The sequence below is a fragment of the Pristiophorus japonicus genome, chromosome 9, assembly GCF_044704955.1.
Source record: "Pristiophorus japonicus isolate sPriJap1 chromosome 9, sPriJap1.hap1, whole genome shotgun sequence".
NCBI classification, from domain to species: domain Eukaryota; kingdom Metazoa; phylum Chordata; class Chondrichthyes; family Pristiophoridae; genus Pristiophorus; species Pristiophorus japonicus.
Window position 1 is genome coordinate 171,295,027 of NC_091985.1, and position 21,630 is coordinate 171,316,656.

The 21,630-nt window shown below is 47.4% G+C and overlaps 1 protein-coding gene across 11 annotated transcripts in view; it reads right to left on the reverse strand.

The window, feature by feature from the left end:
• LOC139273331 (maestro heat-like repeat-containing protein family member 1) overlaps nucleotides 1–21,630 on the reverse strand; it is an 81,046-nt gene that overhangs the window by 33,646 nt on the left and 25,770 nt on the right. For 8 of the 11 annotated variants that reach the window (XR_011595070.1, XR_011595071.1, XM_070890134.1 and 5 more), the window contains exon 3: nucleotides 6,863–6,937. The exons of 2 other annotated variants lie outside the window; for them this stretch is intronic. The gene's annotated coding sequence lies outside the window, so the exon portion shown is untranslated. Of the gene's footprint in view, nucleotides 1–6,862; nucleotides 7,343–21,630 lie in introns of those variants that run through there. One more of the 11 variants, XM_070890138.1, reaches the window with a different exon arrangement.

Below are 21,630 nucleotides of genomic sequence, written 5' to 3' on the forward strand. Positions count from 1 at the left end.
ATTACAACATGCTGCGGTGCAGAGGGACCTGGGGGTCCTTGTGCATGAATCCCAAAAAGTTAGCTTGCAGGTGCAGCAGGTACTCAGGAAGGCGAATGGAATGTTGGCCTTCATTGCGAGAGGGATGGAGTACAAAAGCAGGGAGGTCCTGCTGCAACTATATAGGGTATTGGTGAGGCCGCACTTGGAGTACTGCATGCAGTTTTGGTCACCTCACTTAAGGAAGGATATACTAGCCTTGGAGGGGGTACAGAGATGATTCACTAGGCTGATTCTGGAGATGAGGGGGTTACCTTATGATGATAGATTGAGTAGACTGGGTCTTTACTCGTTGGAGTTCAGAAGGATGAGGGGTGATCTTATAGAAACATTTAAAATAATGAAAGGGATAGACAAGGTAGAGGCAGAGAGGTTGTTTCCACTGGTCGGGCAGACTAGAACTAGGGGGCACAGCCTCAAAATACGGGGGAGCCAATTTAAAACCGAGTTGAGAAGGAATTTCTTCTCCCAGAGGGTTATTAATCTGTGGAATTCTCTGCTCAGGGAAGCAGTTGAGGCTAGCTCATTGAATGTATTCAAATCACAGATAGATAGATTTTTAACCAATCAGGGAATTAAGGGTTACGGGGAGCGGGCGGGTAAGTGGAGCTGAGTCCGCGGCCAGATCAGCCATGATCTTGTTGAATGGCAGAGCAGGCTCGAGGGGCTCGATGGCCTACTCCTGTTCCTAATTCTTATATAATCATATCATCGAAGTGCCTGTCACCATGTTCCTAATAACAGATTCGATCATTTTGCCTTCGACTGCTGTCTGGCTAACTGGCCTATAGTTCCCTGCTTTTTTTACAAGTGCATCCACTGTCTCGGCAGCTACTTCTTTTAAAACCCTCAGATGCAGGTCGTCAGGTCCAGGGGATTTGTCGCCACTTCGTCCCATCAATTTCTCCAGTACTATATCTTTACTGATACAAAATATTCATCTAATGTCTCTGCCATTTGCTTATTGCCCATTATAATTTCTCCTGTCTCTGCCTCTAATGGGCCCACGTTTACTTTCACTAATCTCTTCCTGTTTACATACCTATAGAAACATTTACAATCTATTTTTATGTCTCTTGCTAATTTACTCCCATACTCTTTTTTCTCTTTCCTTATCAATTTCTTGGTCCTCCTTTGCTGAATTCTAAAATCCTCAGGTTTACTCTTCCTTTTTGGGAACATTAAAAGAACCCCTGGAACATCCCAAGAGTATTTGCAGTGCTTCTAACTTGGGATTGGGGGAGACGGGAGGAGGAGGGGGTGGACCAACCATGACAGACCCTAGATTGAGGGGCTAACAGGGGAGGAGGGAGACCAGCTGTGACAGACCCCAGATTGAGGGGGTAACAGGGGAGGAGGGGGAGGACCAGCTGTGACAGACCCCAGATTGAGGGGGTAACGGGGGAGGAGGGGGACCAGCTGTGACAGACCCCAGATTGAGGGGGTAACGGGGGAGGAGGGGGACCAGCTGTGACAGACCCCAGATTGAGGGGGTAACGGGGGAGGAGGGGGAGGACCAACCATGACAGACCCCAGATTGAGGGGGTAACGGGGGAGGAGGGGGACCAGCTGTGACAGACCCCAGATTGAGGGGGTAACGGGGGAGGAGGGGGAGGACCAGCTGTGACAGACCCCAGATTGAGGGGGTAACGGGGGAGGAGGGGGACCAGCTGTGACAGACCCCAGATTGAGGGGGTAATGGGGGAGGAGGGGGAGGACCAGCTGTGACAGACCCCAGATTGAGGGGGTAACGGGGGAGGAGGGGGACCAGCTGTGACAGACCCCAGATTGAGGGGATAACGGGGGAGGGGGAGGACCAGCTGTGACAGACCCCAGATTGAGGGGGTAACGGGGGAGGAGGGGGAGGACCAGCTGTGACAGACCCCAGATTGAGGGGGTAACGGGGGAGGAGGGCGAGACCCCAGATTTAAATCCTTGCTCCACTATCTCCCATTATATATGGAGGGTGCAGATCCCCATCAGCAGCGACAAAGTGAACATGGGACATGACTGTGGGGGGTGGGAGAGGTGGGGTGGGACTATGGGGCTGTGGTGGTCGGGGCCGGACTTGTTGATTTGGAAAGTTGCCCTTTTATCTCGGATCTGGGTTTGAATCCAGAGAGACTGGATTTCCTAGTGTGAATTTTACAGTAAGCGCATTTACTTGTCCCTTGATATAAACGCCTGCATTTTAAACAGCAATAGGTTTAGGGTTTCCCGTAAGTTTAATATTTCCAATTTGTTTGGTATTTTGCGATTTTTGAGAGGTTTGAGAGTTTGGTTTCTTTCAACCTCGCGTGGACGGCTCCTGGTGAGAGCACCGTCTTCCGTCTCCTCTCTAGCATCAGAAAGAAAGCCCGACAATTTCATTGACCAATTTTCCCCATTCGGCTAACCTTCTTGGACTTTCATGTGCGAGGCTGGGGTCTTCTTCGTCTTAGGCAGTCCCTAAGGGACTGTCGAGGATGACTTGCTTCCACACAAAAAGGGACGAGTTCACAGGTGTTTCAATGAAGGACCTAATATTCCAGGACCCGAGCTACATCCTGAAGGGTGGAAGATGCCTGTGAATGGATTTTTTTAACGTGGGGTGACCGTTGCACATCAGCCACCACACGGGCTTGAGAGAGCTAGGTCTTGGTCCAGTGGCAAGGATTACCCATGACTGGAGACCAGTTCTACTGCACAGACCGAGTGCTCACACATATCGCAGTGTGGGCTGGCCCGTGCTGCCCCTGGGCCCTCGCCTCTTCTAACCCTGAAGCTGGGGTACTGTGCAGCCTGGTAACTGGGCTTGGTCCTTTCCTCACTGGCCATCCAGACATGTGATCTTCCCAGCAGGAATGGCAGGGTAACCATCAGGAGAGGGGAGCCCCTGCCCGGGTTGGGTTTATTTAAACCCCTTAGCCCAGCAGTGCTGAAGCTAATTGTTCCTCAACCGCTCTGTGTATAAGTTGTAAACAGCAAGCTCAGCACAGATCAGCAATTGAAGCTGTAACTTTGCTGACTTGTTGCTAAACTGGGCAATGTCTGTGCTCACTAGGCCGATTAACATGGTTTGCAAAGAAAGGTGGTTTTAAAATCTTCCCGCTTGGTAAGTGAAGTTGCACCATTGCTGGAACATTGCCAGCTTTCACTCAGACAAGGAGCTAACTTCCCTTCTGACTTTCACTTCGATTTGAATTTCTTTGTAATGAAAAAACATGGTGGAATTTGCAGGGGGATAAGATCATGAAATAAGACAACATCTTGACAATGAGTGATTGTGCAATCTGGAGCCCCAGTGTGATTCCGGTAGCACTGTGAGCACGGCTTTTTTAGGAGTTTGGAAAGGCTCTCCTGCCTGTGGATGGATTCAGATCACACGTGATCCTCAATAAACCGGTAAACAAGAATTTCATTTGGCGGGAGGGTGGGGTGAGGAGCGGTTTGTGGACTGAGGGTAATTTTAAACTACATTTTTATTATAAACTTTCCTTTCCCCTTCGTTGTCTCATCGTTTATTGGTTGATTTCCACCCTGTTCCTCCTCAGAAATCATTAACCCAAAGCCCAATTACAGCCCAACAGGCAGTGGTTGTCTGTAGTACCTTCCCCTCACAAGGAGCTTTGACATGTCAGCTTGGACTGCGAGGACTGCCAGGATATTGGACCATACAGAGCATCATACCTGAACCCAATCTCTCTCTCTCTCTTCCATCTGCTCTCTCTCATCTTTCGAATGAGACAATACACTGAGTCTGCCCTCTCAGGTGGATGGAACAGATCTCATGGATCGACACTATTCGAAGTAGAGCAGGGAGTTCCCCCAGCTGTCCGAGACAAAATATATCCCTCAACCGACATCACTAAAACAGATTGCGTCCACCTGAGAACAGATGGTTTAACGTCTCGTCCGAAAGATGGAACTCCCGCAGCACTACACGGAGTGTCAGCCTCGATTGTTGTGCTCAGGTCTCTGGAATGGGACTTGAACCCACAACCGTCTGACTCGAAGGTGAGAGTGTTACCCACTGAGCCTCAGGGCTCAAGTTTCGGCCTGAGTTGCTCCTATTTTTTTGGAGCAACTAGTTTAGAATGGAGCATCTTAGAAACTGCAATTCTCGGCATTTAGTTTGCTCCAATTCTAGTGAGTTAGAACAGTTTCATTTTAGGACAGATTTTTTTTTCCAAAAGGGGGCGTGTCCGGCCACTTACGCCTGTTTTGCAAGTTTGGGCAGCGAAAACTTACTCCAAACTAACTTAGAACGGAGTAAGTGTAGATTTTTGTACGCTCAGAAAAATCTTGCCTACACTTAGAAAGTCAGGCGTAGGGAATGAGAGATGGGGGGGTGGAAAGGTGGGTTTACAAACATGAAACACATCACTTTTACAAATAAAGAGCCATCATCAATAATAAATGATAAATAAATCAATAAATCAATCAATAAAATCAAAAAAAAAATTTAAAAATTAAAAATAAAAAAAATAATACAAAATCAATCAATCAATAAAAAATTACATTTCTACTCACCGGGAGCTCTCCAACAGCGTGCTGGGATGCCCCCACCCCACCCCTCCCAGTATCTCTCTCTCTCTCTCTGTCAGCAAGGGGGAGGGAGGGGGGGAGAAGAGGGAGGGGGAGACAGAGGGAGGCGGAGGAGGGGGAGGGAGAGGAGGAGGGGGTAGAAGAGGAGGGGGAAGGAGGGAGAGAAGGGGGGAGTGAGGGAGAGGGGGGAGTGAGGGAGAGAGGGTGGAGGGAGGAGGCAGAGGAGGAGGAGGAGGGAGGGAAAGGGAGGAAGAGGAGGGGAGGGAGGGGTGAGAGGGAGAGGGGAGGGGGAGGGGAAGAGGAAGTGGGAGGGGGAGGGAGGGGGCAGAGGAGGAGGAGGGAGGGTGGGGAGGAGAGGGGGGGAGGGGGGGGAAGAGGAGAGCGGGGGTGGGGGGAGAGGGAGGCTGAACGGGCCGTGCCAAAGACTTTGGGCGGGGCTGGTGGGCCCCGACGATGACGCGGATGCCGGGCCGGGCCGCCGATGACTTCGGGCGGGGCGGGCCTCCAGCAAGATGCCGGGCAGGCGGGCAGGCCCCGCCGCCGCCGACGTGGAGCGGGAGGGAGCGGGAGCTAAACGGGAAGGAGGGAGGGAGGGAAGGAGGCCAGAGTCCGATCTTCGCCCTGGCAGCCCATTCGCCCAGGGCTAGGGGCGGCGTGCTTCAGACCCTTCCCACACAGCCTCGGGGGCCGAGAGCTACTGCACATGCTCGCACACTCTAGCGCGCATGTGCAGAGGTCCCGGCACTGTTTTCAGCGCAGGGACCTGGCTCCGCCCCCCACACGTTCTGCTGCGCTGCACCAAGGGCCTGGATCGACCTGACGGAGGGGAGAATACCAAGGTAAATAATAGGCGCCGTTTCTGTTCTAAAAAGTCAGCGCGTTCTAACCCCGGGGGCAAACTTGGGCCCTCAATGTGTAAACTCTGAGTAGAACCAAAGCGGTCAACCTTTCCAGGCTGGGAAACTGCATGCCAGGCCTGCCCAGTGGAGGGAAAGGGCCCCCTCCCCCACACTGAGCAAATGAGGACTCTTGGTGCCAGTTGCAGGAAGATGCATCCCGCATCCCGCTCTGGTTAACCCTCCCACAACCAACATGGGGACATGTGCCCATCAGAACGAGTGACGTTCCCCTTGGCCTGGGGAACTGGGGCAGTAACAGGCTACCTTGGGGCCTGTTCTTGAAGAGTCTCTCAGCACAAACTGGACTCAAAGAAGCCACCTTGGCCCATCAATCTGCTCTGCTCCCAGTGTAGGGAGCCGGGTGTAGCAATACATTCCTCCCACAGGCACCGTGCAGTCTGGATGCACAGTGTCTCCGTGAAATATCTACGGACTCCCACTGAATGTGAAGATTCATCTCCGGAATATGGAATAATCTCTTAAGACTATCAGAGTGTGCATTATTTGAATTGCACAATTACTTAATTCAATGTTTTGCCATTGTACTGCTAGAAATTAAGATTGAGAGACTGTAGGTGAAACCATTTTACATAAAATAATGACTTATATTCTACACTATATTCCATTATTTCTGCAGTTGAAAAAATATTGCAAGACTGTGCAAAATGGTGAGTATCTGTACAAAAGGTTACATCGAATTTTACAGCACAGAATCCATGCCGCTGTTTATTCTCCAGAGCCTCCTCCCACCTCACCACCTCACCCTATCAGCATACCTTTCTATTCCTTTCTCCCTCACGTGCTCATCCAGATTCCCCTTAAATGCATCGATGATATTCGCCTCACTCCCTCCATGTGATCACGAGTTCCACATTCTCACCACTCTCTGATTAAAGATCCTCCTGAATTCCTTCCAAGATTTATTAGTGATTATCTTATATTCATGACCTCGAGGTTTGATCTTCACTACAAGTAGAAACATTTCTCTACATCAACCCTATCGGACCCCTTTGTAATTTTAACGAGCTCTATCAGGGCACCTCGCCGTCTTCTCTTTTCATAGGGATAAGAGCCCTAGCTACAGCATTCTCTAAGGCCAGCTAGCACATGTTTACATTTAGATTCACTTTATCACCCACCACCCTCCCCCAGCAGGAGACTCAGTTCTCTTGTTCAGCTTTTCCAACCCAAACATTGGAACTTGCTGAGCACCTTTGAGGACATAATATTTAACAGGCCTGGGGGCATCTTGACAGGGAACTGGTACAGAAAGTGGATAAATGGTCATGGAATGCAGATGCCTGTGGAACAGTGCAGTTAGAAACAGTATACACAGGTAAAATCACAACCAAATGCAGGGAGATGAAGTGGGGAGGTATCTGGAGAGCTGTGCTCACCTGACTGTAATGTGTGTTTTTTGTGGTGAAACATCCTTTGTAATCCTGGTTGGCCGCGACGATGTAACTGTCAACCTTTAATAAATGGCAAATATTAGACTCCGTGTCCAAGAATTCATCCTTGGCATCTAGGCGCAGGACTGCAGCCTTTGTCTATACTATTACAACATTCACATTCCCAACAGTACCGCTATCTGCATAATAGCTTCAAAAAAATGTTATAGAATTTACAGCACAGAAACAGGCCAACATTTCTCTGCCGGTGTTTCTGCTCCACATGAGCCTCCTCCCACTTCACGTCATCTCATCCTCGCAACACATCCTTCTATTCCTTTCTTCCTCATGTATTTATCCAGCTTCCCCTTCAATACATCGTACTATTCACCTTAAACACTCCCTATGGTAGCGAGTTCCACATTCACACCACTCTCTGCGTAAATAAGTTTCTCCTGAATTCCTTATTGGATTTATTAGTGACTACCTTATATTCTGACTCCATTTTTGACCTCCACTACAAGTTGTAAGAGTACTGCATTTCTTTGGTTTCATTTTCTGCTAATAACTGTGCTTGCAAACTGCTCCAAGATGGCTGAAACTGGCTTGACCAATTTTTAGTGACCCAAAAGGCTTCGCGAATTCAAAAGACTTTCTCATGAGTTTTAACATCTCACAGCTGCAAAGGAACAGTTCTCACACTGTAGCAAGGAGATAAGAGAATGAAAGCCCTATTCATTGTGAAAGACTATCCCTTTGTTTTACATCTAGAAAATTATGTACACGGTGGGCAACAATCCAGAAAAACAGTACATAATGGCAGTAACACGTGAGGTCAGGGCTGCAGTCACAGTGAGTGGTGACCTGGTTAGTTGCCAATCAGTGGGTTAATTTCCGTTCGCTGACCACAGCTGGAGTTAACTCTCATGAGTATCATTGCTTTTTTAATCACTTAGGGAATAGGCAATTCTTAACTGTTAAGAAATACTTTAATGGGATAGATTGGTGTGGGCTAATAATTAGAAATTATTGTGCATTTAATGCTATCATAATTTCTTGTATTTCTTCTATTATTATTCTAAGTAAATATAATCCCTGAATAGGGGTCAGAAAAGAATCATCCTGTGTCTGTCTTGTTCTGTCTCACAAGTCCGAACTCCGAAGTGTCCAGAAAAGACATAAATCTTATCTTCATTAAACAGATTTAGCCTATAAGTCTTACAAAGTGGAAACATTTCTCTACATCAGCTCTATTGAGCCCCTTCATAATTTTAAAGTGCTCCATCATGTCCACATATCCACGGCATAACGAAGATCGCCTATTTCCACCTCCGTAATATCGCCCGTCTCTGCCCTTGCCTCAGCTCATCTGCTGCTGAAACCCTCATCCATGCCTTTGTTACCTCTAAACTTGACTTGACTACTCCAACGCACTCCTGGCTGGTCTCCCACATTCTACCCGACGTAAACTTGAGGTCATCCAAAACTCGGCTGCCCGAGTCCTAACTCACACCAAGTCATGATCACCCATCACTCGCTGACCTACATTGGTCCCCGGTTAAGCAACGCCTCGATTTCAAAATTCTCATGGTTTACAAATCCCTCCAGGGTCTCGCCACCCCCCCCGCATCTCTGTAATCTCCTTCAGCCTCACAACCCCCCGAGATGTCTGTGCTCCTCTAATTCTGCCCTCTTGAGCATCCCTGATTCTAACATCTCAACCATCGGTGGCCGTGCCTTCAGCTGCCTGGGCCCCAAGCTCTGGAACTCCCTCTCTAAACCTCTCCGCCTCTCTTTCCTCCTTTAAGACGCTTCTTAAAACCTACTGCTTTAAACAAGCTTTTGGTCAACTGCCGTAATGTCTTCTTACGTGGCTCAGTGTCAAAATGTATTTGTTTTGTCTTCCAACACTGCTGTGAAGCGCCTCAGGACAATAAGAACATAAGAAATAGGAGCAGGAGTAGGCCGTTTGGCCCCTCGGGTCCCACTTCTCCACCCGCTGCCGATAACCCTCGACTCCCTTATCATTCAAAAATCTGTCTATCTCCATCTTAAATATATTCAATGACCCAGCCTCCACAGCTCCCTGGGGCAGAGAATTCCAAAGATTCACGACCCTCTGAGAGAAGAAATTCCTCCTCATTTCTGTCTTAAATGGGCAACCCCTTGTTCTGAAATTCTGCCCTCTAGTTCTAGATTCCCCCACAAGGGGAAACATTCTCTCTGCATCTACCCTGTCCATCCCCCTCAGAATCTTATATGTTTCAATAAAATCGCCTCTCATTTTTCTAAACTCCAATGGGACGTTTTACGAGGTTAAAGGCGCAACAAGTTGTTGTTTCGGTACTGTGGCAGGGATTCAAATATGGAATTACGGGAAAGATGGGCACGGATTTGGGAGGCGACAACACGTTCAAGGACTCTGGAGAGGAAAGGGAGGTTGGAGATGGGGCAGTAGTTTGCAAGGACTGAGAGGTCGAGGGTTGTTTTTTTGAGAGGGGTAATGTCGGCAGATTTAAGGGGGAGGGGGACAGTACCCGAGGAGAGAGAACCGTTAACAAAATGTCAGCTAACGTGGGAGCCAGAAAAGGACAGGGGTCGAGCGCTGGTCATAGTTCGGTATCCATGTGTCCTTCCGGGAGCTGCCTGCCTTCAACCGAGATCTAATCAGGATGTGGAACATGGCTGCCTCCAACCAGAGTTCTTCCCCGTCAGAAGCTGCAGCCTTACTTCTGACAGGGAGTGGGACTGATTGGATCGCTCTGTCACAGAGCCGGCACAGGCACGATGGGTCGAATGGCCTCCTTCTGTGCTGCATCATTCTATGGCTCTCCATTATACTCTCTATATATACCTGCAATTAGAGTTCGAGTTGCACACGGACTCCAGGTTTGGGGGCAGCAACCAGATCGCAGATGCTCCAAGCCAACTTTAACACCATGTCGCGTGCCATCTGCTTGGCATCTAACTCCAAACTGTTGGCTCTTCTTGTTGGTCTTTGAGGATTGGCTGCCAGTTGATGAGTTCCCTATCTCGGCTGAGAATGGGTTTGAAGTAGCGAAGGAGGCAGGGGGTAAGCGGGCAACCTATCTGATCGTAGCCCGAGCATCTCTATCCCTCAGGAGCACCCCAAAGATCTATCCTGGGAGCCCTTTCCAATTGTGCGAGTAGCTCCGTGGTGATGCCACCCACAGAAGTAGGGTCTCCTTCCATATTTATTGCTGATGTCACACACTCTGCACCCACCTCTCTCTAAACCTCCACAGCCTCTGGCATCGCCCCCATTTACAATTGTTTCCAACATCTCTCCCCTCCCTATCTCTGTCACCCCCTCCAGCCCTGTGACCACCACCCCCCCGCTCCATCCCCGAGATCCCTGCGCTCCTTCAATTCTGGCCCCTTGCTATTCTCCTATTCCCATGGCACTATTTCAAAGAAGAGCAGGGGAGTTATCCCCGGTGTCCTGGGGCCAATATTTATCCCTCAATCAACATAACAGAAAAAGAGATTAGCTGGACATTATCACATTGTTGTTTGTGGGAGCTTGCTGTGCCCAAATTGACTGCCGCATTTCCCACATTACAGCAGTGACTACACTTCAAAAGTACTTCATTGGCTGTAAAGCACTTTGAAACGTCTGGTGGTCGTGAAAGGCGCTATATAAATCCAAGCCTTTCTTTTCTTTCTTGCTACCGGAGCCGCTGCTCAGAAGCTCCTCCATGTGGTCAGCTTCAGCGAAACGTGCCTGGCAGAGAGGTGGGCCTCGGCTGTGAACATAACCAGAGTCAGCGACATACTGGATGGGACAGTGGAGGGCCTCGGCTGTGAACATAACCAGAGTCAGGGATGCACTGGATGGGACAGTGGAGGGCCTCGGCTGTGAACATAACCAGAGTCAGCGACGTACTGGATGGGACAGTGGAGGGCCTCGGCTGTGAACATAACCAGAGTCAGCGACATACTGGATGGGACAGTGGTGGGCCTTGGATGTGAACATAACCAGAGTCAGTGATGCACTGGATGGGACAGTGGAGGGCCTCGGCTGTGAACATAACCAGAGTCAGTGATGCACTGGATGGGACAGTGGAGGGCCTCGGCTGTGAACATAACCAGAGTCAGTGATGCACTGGATGGGACAGTGGTGGGCCTTGGATGTGAACATAACCAGAGTCAGGGATGTACTGGATGGGACAGTGGTGGGCCTTGGATGTGAACATAACCAGAGTCAGCGACATACTGGATGGGACAGTGGAGGGCCTCGGCTCTGACGATAACCAGAGTCAGGGATGCACTGGATGGGACAGTGGAGGGCCTTGGATGTGAACATAACCAGAGTCAGGGATGCACTGGATGGGACAGTGGAGGGCCTTGGATGTGAACATAACCAGAGTCAGGGATGCACTGGATGGGACAGTGGAGGGCCTTGGCTGTGAACATAACCAGAGTCAGCGACATACTGGATGGGACAGTGGAGGGCCTCGGCTCTGACGATAACCAGAGTCAGGGATGCACTGGATGGGACAGTGGAGGGCCTTGGATGTGAACATAACCAGAGTCAGGGATGCACTGGATGGGACAGTGGAGGGCCTTGGATGTGAACATAACCAGAGTCAGGGATGCACTGGATGGGACAGTGGAGGGCCTTGGCTGTGAACATAACCAGAGTCAGGGATGCACTGGATGGGACAGTGGAGGGCCTCGGCTCTGACGATAACCAGAGTCAGGGACGTATTGGATGGGGGAAAGAGTGGGCTGGATGTTAACAGAAACATTGCCACACAGGAGGTTCTGGCATTACGTCCACACCAAGGCCGAAGCCATCAAGGTGCTAAAAGCCATGCTCAGCCCCTACTCCACCAGGTGTGTTGAGGCTCTGGCTGCCTGCCTCTCTTCCTCAGTCTTGTCGGTACCTGGATGGCCCTGGAGAAGGAGCATATGGTGTCCACCGGTGCACGCAAGGCTGTACCCCACCGGTGGGCACCGCAACGACTGGGGCGGGTGGGGGGAGACGGGGATGGGATGGACGGACACATACACAGTGACACAGGATATAATATTCTTCATTCATTTGATCAGTTTCCTTTGGTTTATTTATAATTTGGGTGTTTATCGTTTGTGCCCATTTAAAAGGGGGCACTTCCTTAATGTGGTTTTGATTGGACGATTTGGATGACACTGGTGCAGGGACGGGCAATGGTTTGGGCTGGGGGCGGGGGTGACCATTTAACACCTTTTACTGAGCAGTTAACAGCCACACACCAATGTTCTCACTACGCTGTGCGGCCGTGCACTAATCGCGAGGTCCCACGCAGGCCACTCACCAGCTCCTGCCACTGGAAGAGATACCGTACAGCAAGTCTATAGAGACCGCACATTAGAGGGAACATTGGTGCACACATAGAATGAATTGTGTTAAGAACAGCTACCATTACAATTGAAAAGAGTGAGTGTAATGTCTAATGTTGTTATGCCTCCACTATGCAAATTAAATGGGAAAATATTAAAATGACTGAATAATTGTGCAAGAATTAATAATCCCACTGACAGTCATTGGTGAGAGCATTGTGTTAAATTGGTAAATTGGAACTGGCCAACTCAGTGTTGATCATCACTCCCACTTCTACCCTCCCAATCATTTATAAACATCAATTTAGATAATAGTCCGATACCAGCTTAAATGAACAAAATGTAGTGTAAAACAGTAAAGTAAATGAATGAAATGATTGATCGGTCGATTAGATGTTGTACTGAAGGTCTACGTGGCTGTTTGACAGAGCAGTTCGGGTTTGCGGGCTCGCCGATACGAGAGCTGTTCTCGGTTTAGTGTGCTGAGTACGGGAGCCCGAGGCTTCGCAAGGCCTGAACTACAATCGCGAGCCATTGCCTGGAGTCCTTGTGCTCCAGGATCCACTCTCGGGTCGAAGACCATGAATAGAATCCCCCTGTCTTTGTACTCTGGGTTTCGGGTAAAAGAGTCATTGAGATCAGCAGCCACGACTCGACTCTGACTAATGTGCAGCTTAACCTCTATTCCTTAAGATTCCAACCCAAAAATCATCCCACATTCCAAACTCTGGTGGCACCTCACTGAACGTTTAGGCCCTCTTTTGTCTTCGAGGGGCTCGAAGCGATTTAAATGCATTTCTGTATCTGACAGTGTCAAACGCAAATTGTGATGTTTGAAGAATATCAATAAGTTTCTCTAAACTCTCATCTAGTTTAGAGTTTGATAATGGCCATGGCAGAATAACTTACTGTAACGCAGCAATGTTAAAAGTCAGAGAAATACAGGTCACCGTCCGAAAATCTCTGTCCTACCAGATATGCCAATACTTTCGCGCCTTCATCTGAGGTGCCAACTGTTGGGAATAGATGCTCTTACTGATAAATTTATAAGTTATTCCACAAAATAATAGGGTTCAAAGGCATTTTTTGGCTTTCATAGGAACTATACATAAAATGATAATTACTATCAATAATCACACAGGTACAATGATAACTGTTATTAATAATAATCACAGATACAATTATAACTATTATTAATAATAGTTCCCATATGCTTGAGACGCTTATGGTACAGATGCTTATAGGGCAGAGAAACTTAAGGCAAAAAGCAAAAAGGACCCATATTACAGCAAAATTCTAAAGGGGCAAAGTGTATGAGAAAGACAAGCCTGAAGGCTCTGTGCCTCAATGTGAGGAGTATTCGGAATAAGGTGGACGAATTAACTGCGCGGATAGCAGTTAACGGGTATGATGTAATTGGCAGCACGGAGACATGGCTCCAGGGTGACCAAGGCTGGGAACTCAACATTTAGGAAGGATAGACAGAAAGGAAAAGGAGGCGGGGTGGCATTGCTGGTTAAAGAGGAAATTAATGCAATAATAAGAAAGAACATTAGCTTGGATGATGTGGAATCGGTATGGGTGGAGCTGCGGAATACCAAGGGGCAGAAAACACCAGTGGGAGTTGTGTAGAGACCACCAAACACTAGTAGTAAGGTTGGGGACAGCATCAAACAAGAAATTAGGGATGCATGCAATAAAGGTACAGCAGTTATCATGGATGACTTTAATCTACATATTGATTGGGCGAACCAAACTGGTAGCAAAGCGGTGGAGGAGGATTTCCTGGAATGTATTAAGGATGGTTTTCGAGACCAGTATGTCGTCGAACCAACAAGGGAACTGGCCATCCTAGACTGGGTGATGTGTAATGAGAAAGGACTAATTAGCAATCTTGTTGTGCGAAACCCCTTGGGTAGAATTCTTTATTAGATGGAGAATGACACAGTTAATTCAGAAACTCGGGTCCTGAACTTAAGGAAAGGTAACTTCGATGGTTTGAGGCGTGAATTGGCGAGACGAGACTGGCAAATGATACTTAAAGGGTTGACGGTGGATAGGCAATGGCAAACATTTAAAGATCATATGGATGAACTTCAGCAATTGTACATCCCTGTCTGGAGTAAAAATAAAACAGGGAAGATGGCTCACAAGAGAAATTAAGGATAGTGTTGAATCCAAGGAAGAGGCATATAAATTGGCCAGAAAAAGCAGCAAACCTGAGGACTGGGAGAAATTTAGAATCCAGCAGAGGAGGACAAAGGGTTTAATTAAGAGGGGGAAAATAGAGTACGAGAAGAAGCTTGCTGGGAACATAAAAACTGACTGCAAACGCTTCTATAAATATGTGAAGAGAAAAAGATTAGTGAAGACAAACGTAGGTCCCTTGCAGTCGGATTCAGGTGAATTTATAATGCGGAACAAAGAAATAGCAGACCAATTGAACAAATACTTTGGTTCTGTCTTCACGAAGGAAGACACAAATAACCTTCTGGAAGTACTAGGGGACCGAGGGTCTAGTGAGAAGGAGGAACTGAAGGATATCCTTATTAAGCGGGAAATTGTGTTAGGGAAATTGATGGGATTGAAGGCCAATAAATCCCCGGGGCCTGATAGTCTGCATCCCAGAGTACTTAAGGAAGTGGCCCTAGAAATAGTGGATGCATTGATGATCATTTTCCAACAGTCTATCGACTCGGGATCAGTTCCTATGGACTGGAGGGTAGCTAATGTAACACCACTTTTTAAAAAGGGAAGGAGAGAGAAAGCGGGTAATTATAAACCTGTTAGCCTGACATCAGTGGTGGGGAAAATGTTGGAATCAATTATTAAGGATGAAGTAGCAGCGCATTTGGAAAGCAGTGACAGGATCGGTCCAAGTCAGCATGGATTTATGAAGGAGAAATCACGTTTGACAAATCTTCTGCAATTTTTTAAGGATGTAACTAGTAGAGTGGACAAGAGAGAACAAGAGTGGTGTATTTGGACTTTCAAAAGCTTTTGACAAGGTCCCACACAAGAGATTGGTGTGCAAAATCAAAGCACATGATATTGGGGGTAATATACTGACGTGGATAGAGAACTGGTTGGCAGACAGGAAGCAGAGAGTTGGGATAAATGGGTCCTTTTCAGAATGGCAGGCAGTGACGAGTGGAGTGCCGCAGGCTCAGTGCTGGGACCCCAGCTCTTTACAATATATATTAATGATTCAGATGAAGGAATTGAGTGTAATATCTCCACGTTTGCAGATGACACTAAACTGGGTGGCAGAGGAGGATGCTAAGAGGCTGCAGGGTGACTTGGACAGGTTAGGTGAGTGGGCAAATGCACAGCAGATGCAGTATAATGTGGATAAATGTGAGATTATCCACTTTGGGGGCAGAAACGCAAAGACAGAATATTATCTGAATGGTGGCAGATTAGAAAAGGGGGAGGTGCAACGAGACCTGGGTGTCATGGTTCATCAGTCATTGAAAGTTGGCATACAGGTATAGCAGGCGGTAAAGAAGGAAAATAGTATGTTGGCCTTCATAGCTAGGGGATTTGAGCATAGGAGCAGGGAGGTCTTACTGCAGTTGTACAGGGCCTTGGTGAGGCCTCACCTAGAATATTGTGTTCAGTTTTGATCTCCTAATCTGAGGAAGGACGTTCTTGCTATTAAGGGAGTGCAGCGAAGGTTCACCAGACTGATTCCCGGGATGGCTGGACTGACATATGAGGAGAGACTGGATCAACTGGGCCTTTATACACTGGAGTTTAGAAGGATGAGAGGGGATCTCATAGAAACTTCCAAGATTCTGACGGGACGGAACAGGTTAGATGCGGGTAGATTGTTCCTGATGTTGGGGAAGTCTAGAACCAGGGGACACAGTCTTAGGATAAGGAGTAGATCATTTAGGACTGAGTTGAGGAGAAACTTCTTCACTCAGAGAGTTGTTAACCTGTGGAATTCTCTACCGCAGAGAGTTGTTGATGCCAGTTCATTGGATATATTCAAGAGGGAGTTAGATATGGCCCTTATGGCTAAAGGGATCAAGGAGTATGGAGAGAAAGCAGGAAAGGGGTACTGAGGTGAATAATCAGCCATCATCTTATCGAATGGTGGTGCAGGCTCGAAGGGCCGAATGGCCTACTCCTGCACATATTTTCTATGTTTCTACAAGACTGGAGACTGTACTGGATCACAGGTTTCGAGCTCGAAGGGTCAGTTGGCCAAGCCTTGTCGAATTCTGAAGTAACTATGCTAACAGCCCTCTTTTTATCCCTTTCCTTCACTCTCGCTACGTGAGGATCCGCATGTTTCAAAGTATTACCTCATCCAATCAGCTGCAATAACTTCAGTTTTAACAAGAATAACTCCCCAATTTTCCAGATCTATTGCAGGTGCCATTTCAAGGCTGGAGCTAACAGAGACAGTTTTGTGGTCTCTCTGTGCGAAAAGCCTGACTTACTCGGATCCCTTTTACTAACTGAACACTGCTAACAGAAACTTACTGAAAACCTCAAGTTAATGTGAAAAATGTACCTGTGAGTAATGCAGTCATGCCTGTCACTAGTACGATTCACTACTGAGATTAAAGCAGTTGTGCAAATCACCTCTATGATTCACTCTCTCTCTCTCTCTCTCTCTCTCTCTGGCAGTCCCTCGGAGTCGAGGATGACTTACTTCCACACTAATGGGTTCTCAGGTGACCGATGAGTCCAATGTGGGACCTACAGTCTCTGTCACAATGGGGAGGTGGTGGTTGAAGGGACGGGTGGGTGGGGTGCTTGGGTTGTCGTGCGCTCCTTCCGCTGTTGACACTTGGCTTCAGTTTGCTCACGGCGATGAGAATCAAGGGTTTCGGAGCCTTCCCGGATGCTTCTCGTCCACTTTGAGCGGTCTTGGGCCGGGGATTCCCAGGTGTCGGTGGGGATGTTGCACTTTTTCAAGGCGGCTTTGAGGGTGTCCTTGAAACATTTCCTCTGCCCACCTGGGATTCGCTTGCCGTGTCGGAGCTCCGAGTAGAGCGCTTGTTTTGGGGAGTCTCCCTCTTGAATATATCCAATGAACTGGCATCAACAACTCCCTGCAGCAGGGAAAATGTTGGAATCAATTATTAAAGATGAAATAGCAGCGCATTTGGAAAGCAGTGACAAGATCGGTCCAAGTCAGCATGGATTTATGAAAGGGAAATCATGCTTGATAAATCTTCTGGAATTTTTTGAGGATGTAACTAGTAGAGTGGACAAGGGAGAACCAGTGGATGTGGTGTATTTGGACTTTCAAAAGGCTTTTGACAAGGTCCCACACAAGAGGTTGGTGTGCAAAATCAAAGCACATGGTATTGGGGGTAATGTACTGACGTGGATAGAGAACTGGTTGGCAGACAGGAAGCAGAGAGTCGGGATAAACGGGTCCTTCTCAGAATGGCAGGCAGTGACTAGTGGAGTGCCTCAGGGCTCAGTGCTGGGACCCCAGCTCTTTACAATATACATTAATGATTTAGATGAAGGAATTGAGTGTAATATTTCCAAGTTTGCAGATGACACTAAACTGGGTGGCGATGTGAGCTGTGAGGAGGATGCTCAAAGGCTGCAGGGTGACTTGGACAGATTAGGTGAGTGGGCAAATGCAGTATAATGTGGATAAATGTGAGGTTATCCACTTTGGGGGCAAAAACACGAAGGCAGAATATTATCTGAATGGCAGCAGATTAGGAAAGGTGGAGGCGCAATGAGATCTGGGAGTCATGGTTCATCAGTCATTGAAAGTTGGCATGCAGGTACAGCAGGCGGTGAAGAAGGCAAATGGTATGTTGGCCTTCATAGCTAGGGGATTTGAGTATAGGAGCAGGGAGGTCTTACTGCAGTTGTACAGGGTCTTGGTGAGGCCTCACCTGGAATATTGTGTTCAGTTTTGGTCTCCTAATCTGAGGAAGGACCTTCGTGCTATTGAGGGAGTGCAGCGAAGGTGCACCAGACTGATTCCCGGGATGGTGGGATTTATATATGAGGAGAGACTGGATCAACTGGGCCTTTATAAACTGGAGTTTAGAAGGATGAGAGGGGATCTCATAGAAACTTCCAAGATTCTGACGGGACTGGACAGGTTAGACGCAGGAAGAATGTTGCCGATGATGGGGATGTCCAGAACCAGGGGATATAGTCTTAGGATAAGGGGTAGGCCATTTAGGACTGAGATGAGGAGAAACTTCGTTACTCAGAGAGTTGTTAACCTGTGGAATTCCCTACCGCAGAGTTGTTGATGCCAGTTCATTGGATATATTCAAGAGGGAGTTAGACATGGCCCTTACGGCTAAAGGGATCAAGCGGTATGGAGAGAAAGCAGGAAAGGGGTACTGAAGGAATGATCAGCCATGATCTCATTGAATGGTGGTGCAGGCTCGAAGGGCCGAATGGCCTACTCCTGCACCTATTTTCTATGTTTCTATCAGTACTGCCATCCCACCTCCCTTTTTTCCTTCCCTAAATTTTCTGAAATCTTTGTATCCTTGAATACTAAGCGCCCATTTCTCTGCATTTTTAAGCCATGTAAAGAGGGAGAAAATAGATTAGGAGTGTAAACTAGCAAGAAATATAAAAACAGACAGTAAGAGCTTCTACAAGTATGTAAAAAGGAAAAGAGTAGCTAAAGTAAATGTTGGTCCCTTAGAGGATGAGACTGGGGAATGAACAATGGGAAACAAGGAAATAGCAGAGACTTTGTACAAATACTTTGTAGAGACATAGAAACAGAGAAACATGGAAAATAGGTGGAGTAGGCCATTCGGCCCTTCGAGCATGCACCGCCATTCAATGAGTTCATGGCTGAACATGCAACTTCAGTACCCCATTCCTGCTTTCTCGCCATACCCATTGATCCCTCTAGTAGTAAGGACTACATCTACTTCCTTTTTGAATATATTTAGTGAATTGGCCTCAACAACTTTCTGTGACAGAGAATTCCACAGGTTCATCACTCTCTGGGTGAAGAAGTTTCTCCTCATCTCGGTCCTAAATGGCTTACCCTTATCCTTAGACTGTGACCCCTGGTTCTGGACTTCCCCAACATTGGGAACATTCTTCCTGCATCTAACCTGTCTAAACCCGTCAGAATTTTAAACGTTTCTATGAGGTCCCCTCTCATTCTTCTGAACTCCAGTGAATACAAGCCCAGTTGATCCAGTCTTTCTTGATATGTCAGTCCCGCCATCCCGGGAATCAGTCTGGTGAACCTTCGCTGCACTTCCCCTCAATAGCAAGAATGTCCTTCCTCAAGTTAGGATACCAAAACTGTACACAATACTCCAGGTGTGGCCTCACCAAGGACCTGTACAACTGTAGCAACACCTCCCTGCCCCTGTACTCAAATCCCCTCGCTATGAAGGCCAACATGCCATTTGCTTTCTTAACCGTCTGCTGTACCTGCATGCCAACCTTCAATGACTGATGTATCATGACACCCAGGTCTTGTTGCATCTCCCCTTTTCCTAATCTGTCACCATTCAGATAATAGTCTATCTCTCTGTTTTTACCACCAAAGTGGATAACCTCACATTTATCCACATTATACTTCACCTGCCATGCATTTGCCCACTCACCTAACCTATCCAAGTCACTCTGCAGCCTCATAGCATCCTCCTCGCAGCTCACACTGCCACCCAACTTAGTGTCATCCGCAAATTTGGAGATACTACATTTAATCCCCTCGTCTAAATTATTAATGTACAATGTAAACAGCTGGGGCTCCAGCACAGAACCTTGCGGTACCCCACTAGTCACTGCCTGCCATTCTGAAAAGTCCCAATTTACTTCTACTCTTTGCTTCCTGTCTGCCAACCAGTTCTCAGTCCACGTCAGCACACTACCCCCAATCCCATGTGCTTTAACTTTGCACATTAATCTCTTGTGTGGGACCTTGTCGAAAGCCTTCTGAAAGTCCAAATACACCACATCCACTGGTTCTCCCTTGTCCACTCTACTGGAAACATCCTCAAAAAATTCCAGAAGATTTGTCAAGCATGATTTCCCTTTCACAAATCCATGCTAACTTGGATCTATCATGTCACCTCTTTCTAAATGCGCTGCTGTGACATCCTTAATAATTGATTCCATTTTTTTACCCACTATCGATGTCAGGCTGACCGGTCTATAATTCCCTGTTTTCTCTCTCCCTCCTTTTTTAAAAAGTGGGGTTACATTGGCTACCCTCCACTCCATAGGAACTGATCCAGAGTCAATGGAATGTTGGAAAATGACTGTCAATGCATCCGCTATTTCCAAGGCCACCTCCTTAAGTACTCTGGGATGCAGTCCATCAGGCCCTGGGGATTTATCGGCCTTCAATCCCATCAATTTCCCCAACACAATTTCCCGACGAATAAGGATTTCCCTCAGTTCCTCCTTCTTACTAGACCCTCTGACCCCTTTTACATCCGGAAGGTTGTTTGTGTCCTCCTTCGTGAATACCGAACCAAAGTACTTGTTCAATTGGTCTGCCATTTCTTTATTCCCCGTTATGACTTCCCCCGATTCTGATTGCAGGGGACCTACATTTGTCTTTACTAACTTTTTTCTCTTTACATATCTATAGAAGCTTTTGCAGTCCGTCTTAATGTTCGCTGCAAGCTTCCTCTCGTACTCTATTTTCCCTGCCCTAATCAAACCCTTTGTCCTCCTCTGCTGAGTTCTAAATTTCTTCCAGTCCCCGGGTTCGCTGCTATTTCTGGCCAATTTGTATGCCACTTCCTTGGCTTTAATACTATCCCTGATTTCCCTTGATAGCCACGGTTGAGCCACCTTCCCTTTTTTATTTTTACGCCAGACAGGGATGTACAATTGTTGTAGTTCATCCATGCGGTCTCTAAATGTCTGCCATTGCCCATCCACTGTCAACCCCTTAAGTATCATTCACCAATCTATCCTCGCCAATTCACGCCCCATACCTTCAAAGTTACCCTTCTTTAAGTTCTGGACCATGCTCTCTGAATTAACTGTTTCATTCTCCATCCTAGTGTAGAATTCCACCATATTATGGTCACTCTTCCCCAAGGGGCCTCGCACAACGAGATTGCTAATTAATCCTCTCTCATTACACAACACCCAGTCTAAAATGGCCTCCCCCCGAGTTGGTTCCTCGACATATTGGTCGAGAAAACCATCCCTTATACACTCCAGGAAATCCTCCTCCACTGTATTGCTTCCAGTTTGGTTAGCCCAATCTATATGCATATTAAAGTCACCCATGATAACTGCTGCACCTTTATTGCATGCACCCCTAATTTCCTGTTTGATGCCCTCCCCAACATCACTACTACTGTTTAGAGGTCTGTACACAACTCCCACTAATGTTTTTTGCCCTTTGGTGTTCTGCAGCTCTACCCATATAGATTCCACATCATCCAAGCTAATGTCCTGCCTAACTATTGCATTAATCTCCTCTTTAA